Below are 24090 nucleotides of genomic sequence, written 5' to 3' on the forward strand. Positions count from 1 at the left end.
AATGTCAAAGCAGACCAGCAACGAAATATACACAAAGCTCCAGCCTCAGCTTCTCAAAGTCATTCATTTTGTATCCTGTTCACGATAGAAAACAATGTCTTCTTTTGTTATTGTTTTGAGTGAGAGCCCCCTGTTGGCAGGATTTACATATTGTGCGTTAAGGTGTGATAAATAAAATAAGAACTAATAATAATAAGCTTTAACTAGAGCTATTTCCAAAATGTTTCTCTGCATGAAAATGATGTGAGAGCATTTTAAATGCAGCCATGCTGAGTGAGAAAAACAATGTTTCTTTGCATAAAATAGTGTTCTCTAATGTTGCAATAAATTCAGTGTTTTTTGTGAAAGCTAATGTTGCAATAATGATAAAACTGCTGTTTATTCTGCAGCCCTAATACTTACAACAAGAAAATGAAATAAGGCCCTGGTGGCCCAGCCGTTAGATCATGCCCCGTGTATGGAGGCTAAAGTCCTCCATGCGGGCGGTCAAGGTTCCAGCCCGACCTGTGGCTCCTTTCCCACATCATTCCCCACTCTCTCCCTGATTTCCTACCACGGACTGGCTTATGTGCACACAGGCTGTGACGCTGTAACAAGGCTTGAACGCTTTAATACACACTTGAGCCCGGGGTCCTCTACTACTGCATAAATAAAAAAAAGCGTGGCTTCGATTGCGTTGATTGTCTTCGACCCTCTCTGCTTTCCCATCCAGAGGCTTGTTCAAAACAGTGCGGATACATTGTTGGACACACCTGATTGGGGTGTGAATACTGCTATGTGTGATTGCTTTTTATCTCCAGACCACTATTCAGTTGTTTGACTACATGCACCGAACCGTGACGCCCGTACCATAACGGTTCGGGGACGAATACAAAAACCGTTCCAGGCCTAATGTGTGATGGTGCAGTGGCTGCACTTTCATGTGTTGATGACAGTATGTGTCAGTATTGTATACTGGTATATTGGGTCGCATTAGTGCATCATCATCGACAACCACCAGTCCAAGCTAAATATTGAAATGTTTGGACCGTTTAACTTTCTGTCAACTTTAGATGACCTGAACCAGGCTGTTGACGGACTCAGAAACACTGACGCTCTCTTCTGTGTCCGTGACCTTCTGATTGGACATGTACCGTCGGCTGAAAGGTCGTGACCTTTCTGACCGCTTCCTCTGTTTGGCTTTAAAGAGTTGATACTTCAGGGCCAGCTGGGAATTCAGAAACACAAACACAACAAGGCTCCTGACCTAACTGACTCACTGACGAGGAAAAAAAAACACCTCAGGACTGGAGGAGGGTTTTTAATCCAACATGTCGACTCAGATCTGAGCTCAGATTTTGTTTACCACTCAGATATCGTGACCACAGTTTTACAATCCTTGGTTTAATATTTCAAATATTTATTTTCTCTGATTGGTTATTGCTTGTTGATGTTCTTCCTTTTTCTCTATAGCATTGAAACAATATTTTAAAGAGCAGCAGTGGGACAAACTGTAGGGTTACAACTTCCGATTCATTATTGAAGATTAATCCGTCTTAAACTTTCCTTTTTATTGGATCAATTTGGTCTTTAAAATGTTCATTTGCATCTTCCAAAAATCCTAATTGTCGGCTGACTATTACCCCAAAGACTATTACCCCGAAGGTTTCTGTCATAGGAAAGAAACTCAAAAATATCCACATTTAAATAATAATAATAATAATACATTTATCTCTCAACATCCTACAGAATTAAAAATAAATCCAAAATTAACTTTTTGGCTCGCAAATTTTTTACCCGCCAAAATGATAAATTGTGTTTTTGTGTTGCAAACATGTTTGTTACAGTGCATTTAGTTCATAAGGTATTATGTTCTCTTGAATTGAACCACACATTTAGGTCAGGGGTTCGATCATTATCCGATAAGGAAATTGAGAAATGATGTATAAAATGTATTTGCTCACCTTTATTTTTTTAAAAGGTAGTTGATTCATATCCAAATCTTATTAGGACAAAGTTCCTGTGTGTCTGCTTCTGTTCAGATGCTAAACACCAAGGAACTTAAGAGCATGATCTTATTGGCTTCTTTTAGTTCAAATGTTTGAATCAGACCCACACATCAGACTCGGTCCATTGTCGGTGTTTTTGGGGGGGTCACAGGCTGACCTGCAGTGAAAGCCCCTCACTCAGACAGGACACCAGATCTGCCGATTAACAGAGAGGAGACATAAACAGCTCCTCATCATCTGTCTGCTCTCTGAGCGTCTTGTCCTCGTGTTCTCCTCTCTCAGTCTGACAGAAACGAGACATTTTTAGTTTAAAACCAGGGTCAGTGGTGATACCTGAGTGCTGATGGTGGACGCTGCCTCTGTTTACTCTGAGGTGAGCCCAGCAGCCGGACTGAAAGTGATACTCAGACTGATGTTTACTCAACTGCTGCGTCCTAACCTCGGTACCTACGCTGGCTCCCGACATGATCCACCTTAATGCTGACAAATGACTTTCTGACCAGGAAGTCCCAGAAACAGACGGGGTTGTGGGTAATCGATCTGTGAGGAGGAGACTACAGATTTGGGAGTTTCGTTGTTAAGTTGAAGTTCAGCAGTCTGTCGCTGATAATGAAGGAGGTCGTGTGATTAGGATTCACACTCAAGAAATCTCATTTATTTAAAATGTGAGGAGAATCAGCTGTTGTTTGCCTAAAGAGTCTGAGCATATCCTAATTATTTTCTACAAACTGATGACCTGATTGTCTAATAAAAGGTGTTAGCGGCTCTGGTGGTTATAGTTTATTTTTTATAGATGAGTGCTTTTTATTTAATTGAGTTACCCTCCCTAAATAAAGACAGGGAAACCAAGCTTGGAGCAGTCTATGTTTTTAGAGAGGAAACCAACCTTCTTGCAGTTTTCAGTTTCAAGCAGATGTCCAAGCGATGGGCGAAATTTGGATAAGTTTTCATCTTTTTGTCAACTACCAATACGCTAATTCTTGTTGCAGGCCGTAGTAAAGTGGTGGTGCGTGGATGTTTTGTGGAGAGAGATTAAAACAATATTTTAGTTGTAGTTCGTCCATTTTCTCTTATCTTATCTCTCTGATATTTGGACGCTGGCCTTGACCTCGTCCTGACCTCCCCCCCTCTGCCCGCTTAGTGTCGGGTGTCTCTGTCCAGCTACTGCAAAGGATGCTGGGGAACCAGGTGGACTGTCTCACACTGCACTTAAAGAGTGATTCAGTAAAATATGAACTCCTCTGAGCTTTTAAAATATTTTCAGATACATTTCACAATTTTTTAAGATTTATTTTTGGGCTTTTTGTGACTTAGTTGTAGGGATAGGACAGAGGACAGAGTCAGAAAACATGGACAGAGTGAGTGGGGAATGACATGCAGCAAAGGAGCCACAGATCTGATCTGAACCTAGGCCGTCCGCCTTGAGGAACCCAGCCCCTGTTCACGGGGGCCCTAATCACTTGGCCACCGGCGGCCCCACATCATTTTTAAAACCATGGCGTTGATGCTGCGTGTTCACATGTCAGCAGTTAAGATTGATCTGTCCTGACGGTTCAACATAAAAGACATTTAAAGCAAATATGAAACTATAAAACTGGAATAAAAGTCCAGGCTTATAAACATTAGAAGTCAGAAAGTGTCACCGACTTGTAGAGTTTAAATATGTTGAGAGAATCAGGATATTTTTCTGTCTTCTTTTCTTTTACATCCTGAGCATAAATTAACAAACACCATGAAACTTCAATTTACATCAGTCTTTAAATAAACATGCAGCCTCCAGCAACCAGATCAGTTTTCATACATCGGTCCTAACCGGGACATGAACTGGTAACCCACTTGTTCCCAACTCAGATACAGACTAAGGTAATGTCAACTCAATCGCAGAGTCACTGTAAAGCAAAAGGCTAACCAGGGTAGTTATACTGTAACAAATAATGTAAAGGGACTTAAGACTATTTTTCTTATATTTATAAGAAAATGGGGCAAGGCCTGTGGATGTGTGGGAGACAGCTGGTGTTGTCGTGGTCGTCGTGACAAATCCTCTGCAACCTCTGATTCAAGAGTAGACAGGTGGAGTTTAAAAAAAAAGCTTGGTCACCTTTAACCAGGTGAATGAAGAGCAAAATCCAAAATGATTGGCCAGATGCTGCAGTGACAGTGCGTGACCTTTGCTCTTCAGGAAGTGACCCAACACCTTTGAACACGGTGTCTGAACGAAGCGTAACCTCCTGCAGGGGAAAAAAAAGCGCTGATTTGGTCAGGAGGAGGTAGAGGGCAACAACTGATGTGTTCTCAAGACACAGGGGACAGGTGTGTGTGTGTGTGTGTGTGTGTGGGGGGGGGGGTGTGTGTGTGTGTGTGTGTGTGTGTGTGGGTGTGGGTGTGGGTGTGGGTGTGTGTGTGTGTGTGTGTGGGGGTGTGTGTGTGTGTGTGTGTGTGTGTGTGTGTGTGTGTGTGTGTAGGGGTAGCAGGTACAGTCTTTCTTCTCTTTTACAAAACTGTCCTTTTTTTAATTAAAAAAAAAATTAACAGCCTGTGTAGTAGTAGAGCTTTTACTCCCTGCGCGCTCACCCTGAAAGTATAAGATCAGAGCACTCACACTAGTCAAACAAACTGGACTCTAGGGGTGATGCGTGCACAAGCACGGTACTGATTGCCTAGTGTGAGTGCACCCTTAGTGTCCGTCTTTTTTAGTCCCTTTACCAGCAGCTCCTCATCCCGGAGCTGATTAATATACTGTGGCCATGTATCTGAGCTGTTGATGGAGCAGGAAGTGTTTACTCTTGCCACACCTGCAGCACATGTAGTGTTGTGTAGTTGGGGCTAGAAAGCTCTGCAAAATAAAAAAAGACAGAGTTTAATACAGATAGGAGCAACCAGTACAGACCAATCACATACTGCTTCTAGAAAATGCTGGTTCTCTGTACCCATCTCTACCCCTAATCGGACCATTAGTAAGTCCCCTCCGTGGACTTTATGCATCTCATTATTATTATTATTATTTTTTTTTATATATATTTTTTTTATAAAGATTTATTTTTGGGCTCCTTGTGCCTTTAATTGAGAGATAGGACAGTGGACAGAGTCGGAAACCAGGGAGAGAGAGTGGGGAATGAAATGCGGGAAAGGAGCCACAGGCCGGACCTGAATCCAGGCCTCCCACTTGAGACCACAGCCTCCACACATGGGGTGCGCGCCCCAACCACCGCACCACCAGCGCCCCGACTTTATGCATCTTAGTATGTTTGTATATAAATGTACAAACAGTCCAGTTCAGTTGTGGTCAGGCCTACGTGTAAGCTAACACTGTTTTAGTGAACGCTGCATCTCGTCCCTGCAGGCTCTTTACACGTCCAGCTGCTAACTACATGATCAGACCCTGAATTATGATTCCTTGTTGTTGGAGCTATATGGAGTCTTTTCTTCTGCCTCAGAGGGACTGGAGGAATGGTGTTTAGTGCACGGAGCCAACTGGACTGCACCGCCTACACACACACACACACACACACACACACACACACACACACACACACACACACACACACACACACACACACACACACACACACAAGCCAAGCAGCATTTTGTACACTTGTGTTGTAATCTGGATCTTAATTTCCCGGGTTTCATTATTTATTTGTCTGTATTTATTTACAAGTTAGACTGTCTTTACTTGATCCGTGCCACTCGATATGACCAAAGTTACACACACACACACACACACACACACACACACACACACACACACACACACACACACACACACACACACAGGGTAACACCTCCCTCCCTCCGCCAAGCCTGCCCACCCACTCCCTCATTGGCTGATTGTGTCGTCACGGAGACAACAGCTGTCTCCAGGATGAAGAAGCTACTTTGAGGGTGCCAGCCAGTCTGCAGGCCTGCAACTGGAGAGTCCCATGGGTCCCTTCTGGCCTTCAAAACCCACACACATGCACATGCACACACACTCTCATACACACACGCACATAATGGCAGTACAGCAGGATTAGCGCCCTCTAGAGACGACAGGGGTTTTTCCTGTGCCGAGAACATTGTGTTCGTCCTTCATGTTTGTCCTCAGCGGAGGGTGAAGGCTGTAAAAAGTGTGAGCAGTAACATTCAGAGTATCGGGGACTAATCTTTATAAAAAGCAAACATGTTCATAACTTCCACAAAGAGGTTTAACACTGACTTAATAACATATATATATATATATATATATATATATATAATTTAAAACTGAAGTCATGCTTGGACGAGTTGCATACAGATGAAAGTAATTTGTTCAACTAATGGAGGCAAATTTAATACAATATGTGCAATCCCTCCAGGATTTTTATTGGCTTAAAATGTTTGTAAAAAAATGTACTGTTTACCTTGACCTCAGCAGCAAGGAAGTGTAGACAACAGGATCGCGAGGAATACAAAGGAGAAATCCTTCCTGCATATTATCCCATATGCTAAAGCATTTAGAGATAACCCTTGTTATGAATTGGCATACAAATAATGATTGATTGAAAATATAGTGAACATTTATTGATGTTTAACTTTTGTTGTTGTAGTGTCAAATGATGCATCCCCTCCCCTGTTACTGCATTCATGTTTATGTTTCCACTTCAGTAGCAGGCTTGTGAATAGATCAATGATTTATCATCTTGAGTTTTATATCATTTTCACTATTTAAACCCTCAACTCTTTATTTAAGTTGCATTGTGCAGAGCTTGTTAAAAAACTTTCCTTACTATTGTTCATATCATTTAAAGCAGGGGTTCCCAAACTTTTCAGGTCGTGACCCCCAAAATAAGGGTGACAGAAACTGGGGACCCCCCACTGTTCTTTAAGGTGGTTAGTTAGGTATATAACGTAGCGACAGCCACGCACACACTAATAAACCTATCCAAAAAACTAGTAACACAAAATAATACAACAGCCTAAAAGAATTAAAAATTTCATTTCACTTAATGATACTGTCTTATATGACATAGGACTACTTTTTGTATATTTACAAAAATGGTAAAAAGATATATTTATGCACTTTTAATTTTTTATGGAAGGCATCTCGCGACCCCCCTCTTGGTGGCTGGTGACCCACCTTGGGGTCCCGACCCCCACTTTGGGAACCACTGGTTTAGCCTATCAAGACTCCCATTCATGCCAAAGATGCTAATGTTAACATATCTAGCCAGCACTATTAAACTGGGGAAAAGTAATTCTGAATTGTTAGAAATGTTTGTTATTAAGATGTTGTTGTTGAAAAGACAGAGTTTGTGTGATGTTAGAAGGTAAAGGTTCACCTCGGTGGTTAACCGCAGACTGTAAATATGGTTATCTGACGTTATGATGAATGTTATACTCCACGTAAATGTCGACATTAAAAAACAAACTTTGTGTAGTAATTATCCTTCAGTTCTTAACATAAACTTAACTGAACCTAATATGCTGTGTAGGTCAGTGGTTCTCAAACTTTTTAGACTGCGTACCACCTCTGAAAATATTTGGCTCTCCAAGTACCACCATTATGGTAGATGTTAAAATACACTGTAGGCCTATTTCTACACACATTTTACGCAGGAGGTTATTTATTATTGACTGTTGGCAGCCACACTATAGGACTACTAAGGGCTAGCGCTAGAACTGGCAATTAAACTAACACAACTCTGACATTTGCCCAAATCCCCAAAAAAGTGCAGCACAATAAAAATGAAAACTTTATACCAACAACCTGTTTGAGAATATTTAATCTCCAGTGTTTCCCACACAAACACGATACCTGGGCCCAAGTATATTTCCGACCTGTTCTTATTTAATTTTTCATTTATTCATAAAATTGCTGCGTGCCTGAGAGAGCGAGAGGGAGCGGGGGAGAGAGAGAGAGCGTGCAGGCGCGCGCTCTGCAGGCTCTGTGCAACCAGAGCCGCTGTATTATAAGTCTCTGCGTTCAACATAGCAAAACTGTCTTTTTTAAAAAAAATCCCTCTCGACTCCTGCAGAGTGTTAACACTAGAACCGCCAAGACCGTCTGACGGACGGTTTGGGTTTTTATAACACAAATAACTCTTTTTAAATAAAAACGTACGAGCCTCTCATCCTATGACTTTTCTTAAATATGTCCTGTATGTTTTCTGAAAATAAAATAAAACACACTTTTCAGATTTCTGAGCATTTATACCTCTAACCGCCGCCGCCTTCATATTGACGGCAGTTGAAAATGATACATTTCCCTGGATTGTTTTCGCGCGTCGTTTTAATTTTTATTAGTTATTGTTTCTATTTATAGACTTCATATATATGCGCAGGAATTTAACAAAGAGCGACAGATAGATAGGATATACAAATAGATAGAGACCATAGACAGATAGATACATGCTCATTCTTGAGCCGGCAAAGGAACAGAGAGAGGAACACCTGCGTGTCAAGTCTGACGTCGGTGCCCACTGACCCACAGCATCTCAAGAGCTGAGAAGGAGGCAGTGTCAGACAAACACGCACTGCAAGAAAAATATGACCATTGTCTCCTGCAAGGGGTTCAAGCACCCTGTGAGTGGGAAGTGCACCGTAAAGGTTGAGCACTTTTGCCGCAGGTATGTGCATTACGTGCCGCGGCGCTGTGCGAGGTGCAGATCGTTCATTTGTTCATCTGTTTGTTTGTTCGCCGCTGCATCTGTTATGGATTTCTGCATTTATTTTTCTAGGCTATATAGTTTGTCATGCCCATAGATAGCCGTGTGTTTGTTGTTGTTGTTGTTGTTGTTTTTGGCGTGCGTGTGTCGGTCAATGATTTCCTCTATGTCGGGGAAACAAACCCAGTTGCAGAGAGGAGGAGGAGCATCGGTGTTTATCTCTTTTTTTGCAGTGTTTTTATTAAAATGCATAGCCTAATATATCAAACAATATAATAGACTAAAAGTTATGTATGTTTCATTTTTGTAGAATGTGTTTTATCAACGGGAGACGTGGAACAGTAAAAAACGGCGCACTAAAAAAGCTGACAGATATTGTAAATTGACATGCGACATTTAAAAGGTTACCAATCCTGCTTTATGCTGATAGCCTATTTGGTTTGTAGATAAAAGTAAGTTGTATTTAACTTCATCCAAAAAAATGCATTATTTGTGTGCTTCTGAGCACAAACAATTTTGGGCAGATTAAAGCTGTAGGCTCAAATAATCGACTGTAAATATTAATGGAAGAAGCCTGAGTGACGTCACCCACCTGCAGGGGGGCTACGGAGGCTCATCAGCAGCAGCCGCTATGCTGGAAATCCTGTCTCAGCCTAACTTTCAGTAAACCTAATGACAGTCTGAGAGCTGGAGCTGAGGCGGGTTTTAAGCCTTTGTGACAAACCGCCCAGCTACGCACTTAACTATGGATAATACTTAGCGTTCCTAAAATCAAAACGGAGCCGATTTAAAAAAAAAAAAAAAAAAATCAACCCCAGTACAGCATATGCCCATGATGACACATAGCAAATCAGACCTATTTCGTTGTTTGTACACGGCTGTAAAAAAAACATAAAAAAATGTGATTTACGGTACACTAGACGAACTGCAGGATTTTTCACTTCCGCATTGGCTTCATTTTTCAAGACCAGAGGTCAAATACCAGATTTTACTTGTGCTATTGTTATACTGTAGGTCCCATCTGACAGGATGTGTAAAATAATCCGTCAGTGAAACATGTCTGACGAAAGGACTCCCATAAAAAATTCCCAAAAGTTCCACCAGTGCACTGCCTCTAACTTTTCCTGCCCATGTAACCTTCACTGTGTTATTGTTGATCGATGGCTGTTTGTATGCAAGTCACCAGCAGACAGTCAGCCACTGAAAACCTGACTTTAATTTGAATCACTTAAACATGACACAATGCTGTTTTTCATGAAAACTCACAAAGGAGAGTGTAAAGCTGACACACTTTACAAGACAGCCACACCTCCAGCACGCCTCGATCTCCAGTTAAAATATTAAAAAGTCTACAAGCTATCCTTTTCTCAATAATGTGTCTCTTTTATTTTCTGTTCACTGCAAAAACTCAATTTGTAGCTACGTATTTCATAAAATAAGTCTGCATTGCTTGTAATAAGCAAAATTATTTCGGCGGGCGGCCGGATTCAAATTCGACCTGTGGCTCCTTCCCTGAATGTCATTCCCCACTCTCCCTGATGTCTGGGTCTATTTACTGTCCTGTCTCTGATAAAGGCACAAAAATACCAAAAAGAAACCTTAAAGGTCCCATATTATCCTCCTTTTCAACCAGTTAAAATAAGTATCAGAGCTCCCCTAGACATGTCTATGAAGTTTCTTGTTCTAAATCCACTCTGATCCTGTATTTGATCATGCCTATGAGAGAGAATAGGCTCTATTTCAGCCCTGCTCAGAACAGGCTGTTTCTGTGTCTGTACCTTTAAATGTAAATGATTCTCACTCATAGGAAAATAGTTTGTACCCTTTTGTCGATGACACACTGTGCATTAAACCACAATACTGTGTTTCTAGACTAAATGAGCTGTGTCTGACCGTGCCCTCTCTCTGGAAGGGCTTGGGTGTCTCTGGCTTTCTCGCTCCATGCCCTATTGTTTACGGTGAGAAGGCAGACTCAGAGGGCAGAACAAACACCTACCTGTGGGAGCGTCACCCACCTGGGGGAGGGGCTACTGCCCTTTGTGATGTCATGAAGGGAAAATCTCCAAACGGCCTGTTTGAGCACACATTTTCTGAAAAGTGGAGCAGGCAAAAGACTTTGACTGGATGGATGGACTGGATGGACTTTTCTCATCATTGGGTTAATTGTGTTTTGCAAACTATGTGACCAAATGGATGGGAGGCCTCAGCCAATCAGACTGCCATTTCAAGGCCCAATAATTAAGCCCCTGTGAAGTTTCGCCTTCAATATGAATGTCCCTGAGGCGTAATGGGGGCAGAGAGTGAGTTCTGAGGTAGGTTACAGGGACGTGATAGGATCATTAGAGCCAGCCAGGGAGAACAGCGGTGTGTGTGAACATCAAGGGGAAACCTCCGGTCTCGAAAAATGAAGCCAATGCGGAAGTACAAAAAACTGCAGTTCCTCGAGGTTCCGCTTGAGGCTGGCTGCAGAAGTGCCATAAGCCCACAGCCAAAAAAGCCCGTTTTTACCACAGGAATTAACATGTTTACAGCCTGGTTCAAAAAACGAGATATATCTGATAAGTCGAATTTTTTTATAACTCGTCGGATTTTATTTTATTAAGGAAAACGGCTATGCCCATATAAGGGTTGATTGATTGATTTGATTGACAGCTCTGCGCGCTGTATCTGTCTGTCAGGTCAGCAGCAGGTCAGGAGGATAGGTAGCAGCTTGATCCGTCTGATTTCTCGACTTTTTTACTTCGTTTGGAGAGTTTGTTTAACACATATCTGACAACATACATGGCTTGCTGTGCGGTTAACAGACCATCCAAGAAGTTGATGCTTCAGGTTTTTTCGGTAAGTGATATAGTAGTGTTATATTTACTGCATACTCATGTGTCGGTATTTATATTTACGGACCTAGCTTGTTTAGCGTTAGCTTGTAAACCAGTCGGCTAACTGTACTCAGTGTAGCCCATTATTTACAGTCAATGGTTTAAAGCATGCAGGTAGATAAAGGTCATCATTAAGCGTATAAAAGGAAAATGTTTCATTGAAAGTGAAGTTTTGACACGACATGCACACACGTGCACACTGCTGACTCAATGAAGGACCTTTGTGTGCGCTTGTGTGTGTGTGTGTGTGTGTGTGTGTGTGTGTGTGTGTGTGTGTGTGTGTGTGTGTTGCATGTGTTGTTTTGGGTCGACTGCAACTGTCAGGACAACGACCGTCTAATCTGCACCTGCCACTGACACAGCAAATGTACGTCTACATGCAGACACACACAAACACACACACACACAGGCGGCCTACATAAGAGACAGACGGAGCCGAGCCTCCGATTGCATTGCATGCTGGGAAACTGAAGGACTGCTCATTGATCATTTTACTGTTCACTATCTTCTCTCTTACTGTACTTCATTTCTCCTTATTACCTTTACTGCCTTTGTTTTTTTTACCTGAAAACTGATTTCATTGTGCCCCCCCCCAACGATATTGTAAAATTATGAAACTTTGTTGTAAGTTTTCTTTGATTCCAAATGTTAACTTCCAGGATAAAAATAATTAACTTAATTCATCTTCACGTTTATCAGGAATCAAAAATGTTTGACTCAGAATTTCTCCATTTTTTAAATCAGAGTTAAAAATCTTAAACTGTTGTCACATGATATTACTTAGTCCCCCCCACACCTGATGTAAATGAACCGAGTTGAACCGACCTGAGAAAGAGAATATGTTTACAGACGAGCTAATGTACCCAAGTATAACTTACATGATTTTTTTTTATCACAGCAGCACAAACAGCAACAGTACGGCAGCTTTCAGCAGCAGCTCACTCTTCATTATGCAGCAGTCTTCGACGTAACATCCAGTGTTACCACGGCAACGATAATTTTTACATTTGATGTTCATGTGAATTTAAAAAAAAATAATAATTCAAAGTTTGCATTTTTTGCGTTTTGATTAATATGATCTTTGTTTGTGTTCAAACAATCTCGTCCGTATAAATTCACTTGTAAACCCATCGCCCTGTAAATCTGCCCCTGAGCATTCACCATGCAAGCATAATTTACATTTCATCTTCTTGTTTGTCATATCAGATGAAAAACAACAGTGGTTTAAACATGGGGATTTGCTTAAACACTGTAAAATCAAACAGTGAACGCCTGATGTTTAAAGTGTTTAATTTGTAATTTACAACACTCAAAAGATAAGTTTGTCTGTGTGTGTGTGTGTGTGTGTGTGTGTGTGTGTGTGTGTGTGTGTGTGTGTGTGTGTCTCATCTCATTCATAAAACACACACACTCTCACTGTAACCACACACTCGTGGAAGGACGTTGATTGACAGGCGGGGCAGGTGTGGCCGGTCTGCAGCAGCGTCCCACCTGTCAAAATGACCCCCTCTATACCCACAAAACACACACACACACACACACACACACACACACACACACACACACACACACACACACACACACACAGGGTCTTTTCCCAACCCCCTCCACCCTTCCACCCCTGACCCTGTGACCAACTTCCTATTCCCGTGGGCATAGTAACGACCAATGACCCCCCCCCCCCGGTCCTTGGCTGCAGCTTCATAAATAAAACTGAGGCCGTACCTGCCTGCTGCAGCCCACCACAGCCTCCCCGTCACCCAGGATCTTTGACGTCTCCACCCAGCTCACCCTCACGGTGACACCCCTTGGGAGACAGAGACACTGCTACTGTACAGAGAGGCCTTAATCCTCTCAGGACAAATATAACCCATGAAGATAGATCTACTGCCAAAGTATCAAAGGAAGAAATTATGAACAACAACAACAGTAATATTAACGATATTAAGAAATAAAGAAATCAAAAACATGTTCCTTCAAATTAAAATAACACAATATGTCGGTGGTAAAACCTTTAAGGGGATTATGACGGATACACAACATACTCAAATTGAACATATTTAGTCCACAGCGATTCTTGTGTCCGTTTGAAGCGGACTCTCGTTTACTGTAATAATCTGGTGCACACAGAGCTGCAGGAGCCTTATTTGTCAACAGAGCTGTGAATCATGATGTTATACCCCCCTTTTTTGAGCATCAAATATCCAAACTTCTATGAAAAAATAATACCTGGACATTAGTCAGCATGATGAGAACTAACTGTAGTGACCGAAACATGTTTGAAAAGAATACATTTGATGTTTATTTAGATTTTATAGTTGGAGTTATCTCCTATGAATAATGTGGGGGAGGCGGAGCTTATGACCTATACGGCAGCCAGTCAGCAGGGGGAGCTCTAAATGTTTTGGCTTCACTTTTGGGGAGCGTCTTTTTATACTGTTTGTGGTCCAATTTATTTTTAAGTGAAACAACTGGACATTTTTTAATTGAAATGACAATTTTCTGCCTTTATATACAATAAAGGCAGAAAATTGTATGACAAAGCTACGTGTAGTGCGACATATTCATGGTATCAATAAACTAGCGGAGAAGAAGAAACGGGCGAACAGAAAACAATATGTTTTATCACATGAACAGAGATTACACTGGTCGTCAAGGTTACTGGATATAAGTTGAAGGTGACATATCCTCCTCCTCTTCAACCAGTGTAAATAAGTCTCAGAGCTCCTCAAAACATGTCTGTGAAGTTTCTTGTTCTAAATCCACTCTGATCCTGTATTTGATCATGCCTATAAACCCCTCTATTTCAGCCCTGCTCAGAACAGGCTGTTTCCGTGTCTGTACCTTTAAATGTAAATGAGCTGTGTCTGACCACGCCCCCTCTCTGGAAGGGCTTGGGTGTCTCTGGCTTTCTCGCTCCATGTCCTATTGTTTACAGTGAGAAGGCAGACTCAGAGGGCAGAACAAACACCTAGCTGTGGGAGTGTCACCCACCTGGGGGAGGGGTTACTGCCCTTTGTGATGTCATGAAGGGAAAATCTCCAAACGGCCTGAGCACACATTTTCTGAAAAGTGGAGCAGTTAAAAGAGAGAGAGGATGGACTTTTCTCATCATTGGGGGGTTTGTAGACAGACACATATGAGAGTAAGAGAAACATGGTGAAGAGGATTTTGCATATGTGACCTTTTAGTATGATATGGGAACATTCTGGTCACGGACCCACAATGCGACGCGGCATCCTGCGACAGAGGATTCAGATATAAAAATAACTATATAGAAATAGTCAATCTTTATGCTGATGGTGTCTTTTTCTTTGGCCATATCACAAACAACACCAAATTAGTAGCCAACAAAAACAAGTGACAGAGAGAATGTATTCATATTTTCATTGTTAGACTAATTCCAGTGGTTTCACCTCAGGCCTCCAGAGCAGCTTCAGAGCTTTTTGTCCTGGATTAAAAAGTCTCTGGAGGATTGAACAGAGTTATTACCCTCCAGCTCAGAGAGGATTGTCTTCGTGTTCTGGCTCTGAGCTGGCGTCCTCATCATGCTCTTCACTGTCCCAACAGTAAAGTACAAAGAATGTCTCTGTCTTAGCGTTGGTTCGGCCTCAGTACCGTGCAGAATCGGTGAGGTAATCCGTGTTTTTAACAAGCGCTGACTGCACTCTGAAAGCATGAGGGAGTTTCACAGTGATGAGTAGTAACTGCAGAGGATGACAAACTGCCTGAGCACATTATTCTCCAGAGTCCCACATTCAGGAGGCTTTAACTGTGATTCATGCTGGATAGATGGATAGACTCACATACAGTACATTTACGTTGGCATTATATGTTGGCATTCTTATTTATTCCACCAGAGGGACATCAGGGGATCCCCGGCCCTCGAAAGTCTGAACCTAGTAGGCATGCAACAATTCTCAATAAAATATTGAACCGTTCGGTACGGCATCCACGGTTCAATACTGACTTGTGAATTGCGGTTTTAACGGTTTGGTGTTTGACTAGTTTCCGCGCATTGTATTTCTCTCTAAATTGGCTCAGTCTGTGTGTGCCTGTGTGTGCCTGTGTGTGCCTGTGAGTCAGCGCGCAGGGATGAGTAAACCCCGTTCGCCAAGTGAGTTAATAGCCAATCACCACGCACTAAAGTTTGGTGACGCTGACAACAACATTACTTTTAGCATGGCGAGCAGTGAGGAGCAGCCAGGCCCGGAGTGGCTAATTGGGAGAACCGGGACAATTCCCGGTGGGCCAGGCTGCCTGACGGGCCGCCAGGGCCCGTACAGTTACAGTCTATAGATCATACAGGCTGCAGTCATTGCTCAAGTAGCGTTACACTATAGACCAGTTTCTGATAGTGTGTAGCGAGCGTGTCCGCCTGGAAAACATGTACCGTGCAGTGTTTCCCACTCATTCAGGTATATTAACAGCCGCAAACGCCTTATTGCTCTTATTAAAAACTCTAAACTGGTCATAAACCACGTCTGAACCTTCAGTGTGAGGTTTGATGTCTTTTGAAGTGTTCTTAAATCGTTTGAGCTGCTGTTAATACTCAAAATATTTACAATACTGAACATTACAAGAATAAGAGAGGAGCCATAATCGTAACTAAAAGAGAAACATGATAGTATGCCACCAATGCACTTTTTTGTTGACATTCATTGAGCTAATTGTTGTTTACTTCATGTTCAAATCTAATCTGACTTTGCAATAGGCTGAAAGGAGAGTACCTGAATTTGTTTTGCTTCAAAGTAAAATAAATAGTTTTAAAATGAAAAAAGTACCTCTCTTTCTAAATCCCTTGATGTTCTGTAAAATTTGCCTAAAATACTTAACACAGGAAACATTTTAACGACCTGGCCCGTCAGAACCGAACCGAACCGTGAACCGTGACCAAAAAACCGAGGTACGTATTGAACCGTGGGCTGACTGTATTGTTGCATCCCTTGAACCTAGCAGGGTTTTTCCTGGCTCAGAATGGGCCTTTGGGGGGTGACTATACGCGCTGTAGTAAACGTTCGACCTGTGTATTACAGTATAGTCTACGAGTCTGTATTACCTTATTTGACAGAAATCTGTGCATTTCCTGTTATTTCTGACCATTTTATAAATAATATTATCATTATGCTTAATTTACTGAAACCCCAATTAAATCTGGTAAATAATTTTTTTTATTGCAACAGTGAAACAGGAGGAGAGGGATTTTGAGGGAGAGGGGTGTAAAGAGATTGAGAGAGGGGAGGTCACATCCTCAGTGCATTTCACCCTCTTCCTATGATGGATGCTCTTTTGCTTTAAATTGTGTTTTTGTTTTACATACACATTTGTTTAAGTACATTTATTTGAGTTAAGGTATTATGTCAAATAATCATAGATTTAAGTCACAGATAATTTGGATCATTTGATCAGATCAGGAACTTAAAAATAAAAAAAATATATATATTTGCTGGCTATAACGCAGCACTGTTTGACAGTCTGTGTGTAGCAGTTCACAGACTACAGCTGGCTGACGTTACGATCGTGAAGTTATTGATTGTTGATAAAAGCAGACACGGTGGCAGTGAACTGTGGCGATGACCCGTCATACGCGGTTTAGTATAGTTTTAACATGACTGTAGGGATAAATATTTACCGCCATGAAGTTGATTGCTCTTTGAAACTATCTTGCCAAACGGAAAATCAACCCGCATTTAGCGCCTGTGGGTGTCAGCGGAGCGTCCGGAACCAATCAAAAGAAACAAACAGTCAATCAGCTGGCTATCCAGCGCGACCCACATGCGTAAATGGATGAGAGGGGAGATGACTGCTAGAAGTCAAAGACGTTGTATTTATGTTTATGTTCTGCTTGTTGTTTGATGTATTGGTGTTTTTAACATACATTCAGAGAGGATTTGATTTGCAATTTGAATTGTCTTTTTTTTCTTTTGGCGCTCGTGATTTTCTTTTGGCGCTGAGTAAAACCTCTTTGGGGGGCGCCAAAGAATTCTCTATCCAGGAAAAACCCTGACCTACAGTCTTTTAAAAGTTTTCTGGATGTCTCTAAGAAGACTATCACTTCAACATGTTCTCTTCTCCTTTCATTTTCTCTACTGACCAGTGTTTCCCCTACCATTATATATATATATATATATATATATATTTTAGATTTATTTTTGGGCTTTTTGTGCCTTTTATTGTAGAGATGGGATAGTGGATAGAGTCGGAAATCATGGACAGAAGTCATTTAAGGATACCTTTCCGATAGAACAGTACAGCTGTCATTAAAAGTAACGCATGAACACCAAGATTCCTTCAAGTTTTTGTGTCGGCGTCCGTTTAGAGCTTTTATTGAAATGTTCACGCCTCATTTGGGAAGACCACGAGTTGATTTAGTCGATAGAATCTCTGCACTTTGGTTAATTATTTGCATCTTTGTCCAGAGAACGGTTCAAGAGAAACGGCTAAACTTAATGTCTTAATGACGGCCTCAGTGTTCATTTTGCACAAGAGATTAATTATTTATAGGGGTCTACACCTCTCCAATAAAAAGGCTGTGACCTGAGCTGCCATTCCTTTTTTTGTGACGATGCTGAGCCTGTTTTAAGGTTAGGTTTTCTTCTCCAAATCCATTAATCCACAAATTGTGCTCAATCTTGACTGTTTTTTAAGCATTTTGTGCAACATGTTACTCATTAATATATCATAAATCCAGTCTATCCTGTGTAAATGTCTCTCTGAGTCATGACTGTCTACAATGAGGGAGAAGCTCGAGTCCCGCTGGCTGTGTTGTTGTCAGAGCTGTGTTTACATGGACGGGACGGCCGGCTCCTCCCCTTGAGTATAACAGCTGTTTTAGAAAAGAACTAGAGAGAAGGAGAAGAACATACTCACTGATTATTTGGATGTTAGTAAGAGTTTTTAGATTACGCTCATTCTGTGTCAATTCACATGCAATGTGAAGCTACGAGCTAACTAAAGAGCGCTAACATTAGCATGCTAACACAACAATGCAGGACACAGGTGATTGCAGTTTGAGCCAAGGACAATTTTGTCCTCTGCTTGCCCTTAATGGTGCTTAATTATTGCGTGTTCTAATTTATTACTCCTGAGTGTGAATCTGAGTGGAGAGGGGTTGGAGGTGTGTCTCTGGAGGAGAGAGGAGGCTTCAGGATGGAGGAGGTGTGGCCAAACAGCAGTTTGTTATAGTTTCATGCTGGTGCTCAAGGGCGACATCTACTGGATCAAAAAGTCACACATTCTACCTTTTAAGGTCGGTTTAAAATCCATTTAGGAAATTAGTTGGCCGGGAACATCCCTCATCAGAACTTGGAAACTGTACTCTGTACAGAGTTAAGACTTAAAGTCCACTGTGCTGCGATCATATATAAGATCTTATAGAAAACACGGTTTTAAAGATGTAAATGGAACATTTGAACAGTTTTCCTTGTTGATTTTTTTGTAAAACTTTTTAAGTATTTTTACGACTTCAGTGTGTTTAGTTTTTTATGTTTTTTTCTGCGGCTCTAATTTAACGGTCATGCCAAGAGTCATTCAATCCTCTCTAAGAAAAGCTCCTGGAAATGTCCGCTGATGTTCTGTCGCAAAACCAAGAAAGTACCCAGAATGCCGAGTGTTCCTCACCTTCCTTTTTGGTGTTGTGACCATCTCGGCCCGGCACGCCGTGGCCCCCAACGACCTGCAAGCGCTCAGCCCGCGAGGGATTATCCAGCCATGCCCGGAAAAGACGTGTGAAATTGTGACGGGCACGAAAATGAAATGACAAAGTTTGCGAGGCTCTGCATGGAGGAGCGTGTTAGCTGTTGGCACGCACGCCACTCTGTAAGCCGATATGTATGCCTGCGTGTGTGCGTTGGTGTGTTTTGGTGTGTGTGAGTGCCCTGCCAGTGGACGGGCCAACTGTGAGGCCGGTGTGAGTCAGTGGTCTTTCAGCCGCAGAGAGCTGTGATCACGGCTGCTAGCAGGTGCTCCGAACGGGAAACACGATCGGCTCTACACACTGCCGCTGTATGCTTTAATTGATTAGAGAGAGTTTTATGACAGTCAGGCCTCAGGCATGCAGCCACAGCCAACAATCAGACAGAAGCTCTCCATATCAACACTCCCAAAATGTTCTGGACCAACTTGGAGCGCGTTCTGAAACTTAAAGGACGAGAACATGATTCAACTCTGAGCCGTCACAAACTATCAACAGCTCTTAATTAACGCTCAGGAAAAGGATTAGAGGATAATCTATAAATTGAAGTCATACTTCCCTTCTTTAAGTTCCAAGCAAGTGGTGGAAAAATAACAACAGCTCTTAGAAATGTAGCCAGAGCTGTAAAATGGTGAACAGAGAGCTATTTGATGCCAGTGTGTTGCCTTTTAAGTGTTGTCAATCCATGTCCATCCCTCCATCCTTCATATGTCTTTTAAATATTCTTCTATTTCAGATTTTAGTGTGGATTTTGTAGTGTTTTATCCTCTTTAAGACCTTTTTTTTCAGATTTATTTTTGGGCTTTTTGTGCCGTTAATGGAGAGATAGGACATCGAGAGAGTTGGAAATCAGGGAGAGAGAGTAGGGTATGACATGTGGGAAAGGAGCCACAGGAGGGATTCAAACCTGGGCCGCCCACTTGGAGGACCACAGCCTCCATACATGGGGCTTGTGCACTAACCACTCTGCCTCTTCTTAAAGACAATTTCGTTTTTTGTAAACAGTGATGTGAAGTGTTTTGTAGGCAGAGACCAACAGAAATATTCTGGACCATCTGGACGCCTTTTCATTGTTTGTCCTTCATCGTTAAGGTAACCCTTGGCGATGGGATGAAGTTCCTGACCAGTACTCACTGTCGGCTCAATGGATCAACGTTCCAACTAAAAGGCAAAAGTTACAGTGGGCGGGTAATCCTTGTATACCTTGTGAAGAAATCCAGCGTCTACACTAAAGAGAAACTCTTGGCTCTCACAATGTTGTATTTGTAGTCATGTCCTGAACTTTGAAACCATCATTGTACCAAATGCATCACTATAGTGCTCTACAAGCTGTTACAAACCAACGCCATAGGCTTCTTGGCTTTGTTGATGCCACCATCGTCTTGGTTGGTCAAAGAGAAAGAGAAAGGAACTTACACAATTTTTAGCCCCCTTGGATCGAGGCCTGAAAATGAAACCCCGTCATAGCCACGATATCAACATGATGAGTCATAACATAGCAGCGTTACCAGTCAGAGATCAGGCACTTCAGAGAGTCATCCCATCACTGTGTGTCATCATCTCTACATAGATTACATTTCATTTCTAGAGACTGTATTTCTCTCTGGAAAGCAGCAGTGTTTCATTTTTCCACGTGTCATAGAAAGGTCATAGGTCACAAACAAGTTGATACAACCTAGGTGTTGAAGTTATTAATGGTGTAGGTTAAGAGAGAGACCCTTGAGGGCCTCTGTGCTAGAAAACCCTGTATGTAAAAGTGAAACGTTTCACATTGGATAAAAAAAATCTTATGCTTGCATAACTTGCTCTCAAAGTTGCTCCCCTGATTCATAGAAGTTGTTTGGACATTGTTCTATTCTAAACTTAGCATTGAGACTTTAACATCTCAGATTGCCTTGTCTGTCCGTGTGGGGGAGACTAGCCCCGCCCCCCCAAGGTGACAGACAGACAGGCTGACGGAAGTATTTATCTGTTAATTTAGCTCAGGCGCTGTGAGAAACACGGCAGACACTAGAACATTTTAGGCCAGATTTTGAGCCTGATTTTGGTCAGAGTGGCCCAATTCTAGGCTGGTCGTATCTGATTTTTTTGGCAAAAGAATCCTCGAGTGATTATTTTACTGCTCCCCATCGAGTAGGAGGACTTGGTCAGACTGTCCCTGACATAATACCTGCAGCAGCCAATGAGAGCGAGCAGACTCGGAAGCGTCACCAACCGCATCATGTGTACTCTGACCTCGTATAAAGCAACACATAAACTGTCTTCTCAGCCAGGACTTCTTCTGTATTGTTGTTCACGGTTTTTTATTTTCTCTGCAAAACAGAACACACAGCAGGACAGCCAGCTGACAATGTCGATCCTCCTTCATATTCCATATACTTCTGAGGTCACGTTTGATCACTCAAGTTCCTGTGAGATCTCCTGCATGTGAAATGGTTTCTACAAACGGCAGGTGTGTGGTCTCCCGGTCTGGCTGAGTCGTCTCTTGTGTGCGTTGGGAAAATAAAAGATGAAGATTTGATGATAAGATGTAAAAACTGGGGGACTGGGAATATAATTGTTGTTGCAGATATTTGTTAAAAGTCTGAACTATTTAAAGACAAACTTAATAACATCACTTTGTAGAAAGTTTAGGATATCACAGTGTCTACAGTTCATCCTGAGGGGAACATGCAATTTCATGTCGAAAACACTGTCATTGGTCAATGAAGGAGACTTCAAATCATTGCCAAAGTAAGTAGGATTCATCCTCTCAGGACGACAAATATCCATGCAAGAGCTGGCTGCACTTCTTTGGTGTTAATGTTGGAATTTTTTATGCATAACTGAAAACATAGCAGCTGTTGTTCAAGTTGAAATGACAGACAGACAATTATCAGAGACATTAAAACACATCATCTGAGGAGCTTAAAAAACTGTTTTTCTCAGATTTTTGTTAATTGAGCAGATTTGATTTCACATGGTTTAGCTTTTATTGAAATTGTGGTTTTGAGGAGCACATGTGTCCTGGCTCTCATCTTTAGCGCTTCACTCTGCAGGTGTTTTGTTCTTCACACATAATCTCTGACCTCTAACCCCCCCCATCCCGCCTCTGTTTATCCCTTCCTAATGAAGCTGTACTTCCCTTGGCGACTGACAACCAGCAGATTTATCGGATAGCTCTTTGTTTCCTCCTGTGCTCCGTCTCTTCAGACGACATCTTTTTCCTCTCCGAGAGCCAATTAGACCAGCCGAGGAGGACAAACTGTGTTCTGGGACTCGGCTGGACGTGTCAACAGGTCTGTTTTGATCAGGGGATGAGTGCGTCTTGGTCGCCGAGCTTAAAGGATTGGTGAAGAATGTAAATTCAGCTCCGGTGAGGGGTCAGCGAGGACAAAAGGGGAGGTGGCACCCAGGCTAAGGTTACTGAGAGAGAAAAGTACCAAAGTCAAGGGTAAAGTCTGAGCAGGAGGCCGATGTTGAATGTGATCCCTATGGCCTCTGGTCCAGGAGATAACTGTTCATGCAGAGCTGACTAGAGTGGTCATGATACCAGATTTTTTAAACTTTGATACACTTTTATTAAAAAACAAACAGTATTGTTCCTGTTTCGATACCACAGCAGTAAAAGAAGAAGTCCTAGGCAGCAATTTTGGGTAATTTCTGTTTTAATTGCAAAGATTGCATTCAAACTCCTGCAGACTGCAATGACGACTCTCAAGTACTGAAACGTTTGAGCAGATCAGACAGTCCTCTCTCTTTCTATTTCTTCTCTGGACGAAGGCCACAAGCCGAAACGCGTCTGCCTAATTTCTTAATAAAGTTGATCTTCATACTACCAGTCTTGTAACAACCTTCACTCAGAGTCCCGTTGTTGAATCAGTATTTGCTCTTTGTAAACACCTCTCTGTGTCTGTTGGAGCTGCTGTGCAGTCTGTTGATACTCAGAGAGGCTGTCAGCAGCTTCAGCTTCTCCTGCAGGACATCTGCACTTTATCAAACAGGCTCGTTCCTCCGTCCTCGTCCTCTCTCTCTCTCTCTCTCTCTCTCTCTCTCTCCTTTCAGCAGCACATCGTGGAGAAATGTGCTCTGGTCTCCAGCTGGTGCTGAGGACTACACTTTGAAACACGACACTGCTGCAGAGTTGTTTGCGTTCTATTAGCGAGCGGTTGGCAGAGAAACATGGAGGACGTTAATTGTGGGACGGAATTGACCAGCGTCCCCAGAGAGCAGCATTTCCTGTTTGGTCCTCTGCTCTTAACCTTCTCAGTGAACCTTTAAAGTGGATCACACTCGAGGCCTCAGAGGACTCCACCGACACTTGTACTTGTTATTATGTGACTCTAAACCTGCGTTGCAGATTTCTTTAATCAATACCCTCTTTATGAGAAACTCGAGCCCTTTCCAAGCATGCACTTTGTAAAACTTTAGAATATTTCAGGACAGCCTCTGAAATCTTCCTAAGTAGATTAGGATGTGGACTACTCGAGAAGGAAGACATGACATGCATAAGATGGTCGGTAATGTTTACAACATATCCAAGATGATGGACAACTCAACACAGTCGGACGCTGAGATGACAGTTTTCATCTTTATATCAATGCTACATGTATTTGGGTGCATTCACAGTGTCATTGAAAGAGCGGAGGGAAAAAACTGTTTATGGAATTTTATGTGCATGAAGTTCAAACCGGTTTCTAACGTGATGTAAAAATAAACCCACTTAGTATTTCCTGAATAGTTCCTGCTGCGTTCACACATTGGTACGGTGGCCGGTAGGGGCCACTCCACAACACGAATGCAAAGAGCCACAACACCAATGCATAAAAGCCGCAACACCAATGCTAACGGGCCGCAACACAAATGCTAACGGGCCGCAACACAAATGCAAAGGAGCCGCAACACCAATGCATAAAAGCCGCAACACCAAT

At 42.2% G+C, this 24090-nt stretch overlaps 1 protein-coding gene and 1 long non-coding RNA gene across 3 annotated transcripts in view; both read right to left on the minus strand.

Annotated features, from left to right (window-relative positions):
* The window catches only part of zgc:172145 (Ferritin light chain, oocyte isoform-like), a 331670-nt gene that overhangs the window by 224948 nt on the left and 82632 nt on the right, over positions 1-24090 (minus strand). Inside the window, exon 1 of one of the 2 annotated variants that reach the window (XR_009673012.1) lies at positions 10627-10725. The exons of the other annotated variant lie outside the window; for it this stretch is intronic. The gene's annotated coding sequence lies outside the window, so the exon portion shown is untranslated. Of the gene's footprint in view, positions 1-10626; positions 10726-24090 lie in introns of those variants that run through there. 2 annotated transcript variants of the gene reach the window in all.
* The window catches only part of LOC132973573 (uncharacterized), a 226488-nt gene that overhangs the window by 33549 nt on the left and 168849 nt on the right, over positions 1-24090 (minus strand). The window lies entirely within an intron of this gene.

This window comes from Labrus mixtus, chromosome 4, assembly GCF_963584025.1.
Source record: "Labrus mixtus chromosome 4, fLabMix1.1, whole genome shotgun sequence".
NCBI lineage: Eukaryota > Metazoa > Chordata > Actinopteri > Labriformes > Labridae > Labrus > Labrus mixtus.